Source organism: Vigna angularis, chromosome 1 (genome assembly GCF_016808095.1).
Source record: "Vigna angularis cultivar LongXiaoDou No.4 chromosome 1, ASM1680809v1, whole genome shotgun sequence".
NCBI classification, from domain to species: Eukaryota; Viridiplantae; Streptophyta; class Magnoliopsida; order Fabales; family Fabaceae; genus Vigna; species Vigna angularis.
In genome coordinates, this window is record NC_068970.1 from 30517474 (window position 1) to 30520337 (window position 2864).

At 28.1% G+C, this 2864-nt stretch overlaps 1 non-coding gene across 1 annotated transcript; it reads left to right on the plus strand.

Annotated features, from left to right (window-relative positions):
* The first annotated feature begins 53 nt into the window (after positions 1-53).
* On the plus strand, positions 54-125 carry TRNAT-CGU (transfer RNA threonine (anticodon CGU)). The gene has a single exon. It is a non-coding gene; the product is annotated as a tRNA-Thr (tRNA).
* The last annotated feature ends 2739 nt before the right edge of the window (positions 126-2864 follow it).

Consider the following 2864-nt stretch of genomic DNA (forward strand, 5'->3'; position numbering starts at 1 on the left):
TACTTTGACGTTAATAATATTAATATTTAAAATATTCAATTATAGTAAAATCAGCTTCCGTAGCATAGTGGTAGTGCGTTCGCTTCGTAAGCGAAAGGTCGCGAGTTCGATCCTCGCCGGGAGCTTTTTTCACTTTTTAGCTGTATATAGCGTGTACTAAAATCGATTTTAAACTGGAATCAACAGTACGAGAGAGCAAAGGAAATACTCACTCGTTATGTAAGGTTCCACTAATTTTGTGAAATTTATTTTTTTTAATTTACACTACAACTTGTATTTTTTTTATCAAAAACAATTTTATTCGAGACAAGTAAGACTTTATGGATAAATAAAAAGTCTTAACATATGTTTTATTTTTTATTTTCCTCTCATGTTTTAACTTTTTTAAAAACTAAATAAACATTACTTATCCTAAAAAAATTAGTTGAAAAATAAAATATTGATAAATATTAATTTTGAATAATATAAAATTGGCTCACGTGATAACATGTCCTTTTACTTATCAATTTTCATTTTTTTTATTAAACATATTTTTGCAAAATCATATATTGGTTAATGAATAATAAAACAAAATTCGAATATAGAAAAGTGTATTTAATTGAAGTTCAAAGACAAAATCGTGTAGAGAGGGTATATTATCTAACAATTCAAGTTTTGAAATTTAACTAACAATATTTAATAAAATATCGTTTAGTGAAGTATAATGTTTAAGCAAGTGCATATCAAAAAATCTTTATTAAACACTTGTAATATAAATAGTGATGTGCCAATTATAAAAGGATAAACAATATTTGAAAAAAGTACGTCTAGTGAAAAAAGTAGTAAATGTTATATATCTTATTATTTTTACTATATTGAAAAAGCTCAGACTTTCGATAAACGCTTATATTATGAATCTTGCTTCAACACTCTATCAACGTATAAAACATTAAATGCATGTATGTACTACACTTTGTGTGCTATGTTTTTTTTATCTCTTTATTTGTATAGATATTAAGAATACCAATATCTACTTAAAAGCATTGGTCGAGGATCATAAAGACATTGTTAAATAAGAAGACATTCCTATAATGTTTCATAAAGTTTTATGTCTTACCATAGTTGTACAAGCTCTTACTGCAAAAGCAATGCTCCAATATCAATTGATAGAAAATGACAATTCAATGATCTAAACCAAGATAAACAATACATTTTTCAGTGATGAAATGTTATTGCAATCAATTATAGTCACAGTGAATAAATCTTTTACATTTTGTGCATGTATCATAACAGAATTGCTTAAACATATATGATATTGCAAAGATATCAATTGCTAAAGATTGTAAATCATAAGCATATCAAGTATACTTTTCAATACTCAAATCAAGTATAATTTTCAAATTTAAGCACAGAGTACAATAATTAAAATGTTAGTTATCATGCAGCAAAAGATGATACATATTAACAAAGTTATGCGGCAAAATTAAAAGCACTTGATTTGAATCAAAATGATGCACATATGTTTATGCATAATGGAATTCAATGTGAATTTGAATGGGATGAAGCATATAATGTGCATTGTACTTAAAACACATATCCAATGACCTTTCAGACTTATACATCAGATCATATATGGTAATTAAATGCATATTTAACTAGAAGTGATCATTAAGTGATCATCTAATCGATTATACTTTTTGCTTAATGGATTAAAAATTTGCATCATTGTATAAATAGACCATATTGATAACAGAGTCTTTATTACTTGGATTTAAACCTGCAGAAACATGTTCTTTATACCATATGGGGCCAGTATTCAATAGAATGTTGTATATTTGTTTATTCTATCAATCATAGATAAAATATCAATTTCAAAACATTAAAAGATAATAACCATAGATTCATTATCAATTTCACAACATCAAATATCAAATCAATATGCCATAATAAAATCAATTTGGTACCAAAGAGCTTGATTCCTACATATTCATATTTCTAGTAATCTGAAGTAAACTCAATTGTTAATCACAGAGCAATTCAATCATACATTCAGATTTGGACATTTGAATCAATCAATATCAACCAAAAACAATTTCCAAACGTTTAAAGTACAAATTATTAGATATGTATATAATCAACCAACAACATAGTTAAAATACAAAAATATAGAGTATTGTTCAGAATAAAAGTGCGGATAATAAAAACAAGCACCTATTTAGCTAACACGCCAAAAACTAAAGCACTAAAGTCTAGAGCCTTAAGGTTTGAGTATTACAGATTTCCCAAAAAAAAAACAAATGATTTGAATGAAAAGTTATTATAATCTGAAATGTTCACAAAGTCTTCTTCTTCCATACCCTCTTCACTATTAGTCCAAATGTTTCCATCTTCTTCATCTTCATCATATAGGTTTCGATTATTTAGTTTTTGCTGAATTTTTGTAATGGATATTTCAATTTTATCAAACCTAGCAATGTGAAGTTGCATTTGATTAACCATGTATCTTTCAAAATCAGTTATGGGTTTGAAAGTATTTGAAGCAAGTCCAGCATTTGAAGCATCCACATTAAGTGCCTCCACATATTCTCCTTCAATTGATTGATGTTCGTCCTTGAAGGCCCATCCAGTTTCACATTTTCTTAGTCCCATAAAGCAAGCTAGAAGATGAGATTGGTCTTGTTACAACTTCTTGTTACTTCATCTATGAGGTCAACATTGTAATGGCACATAACTTTTGATAGAAAAACAACATATGGAAGACAAGCCATATTATGTGATACGCGGGAGCCAAGCCCAATGATACATCAAGGCCCCATCACACGAGGTATGGTCAAAAAGTTCCAACAAGACCTTGAAGATCCCCCTCCAGAAGGTAAAGTACTCTT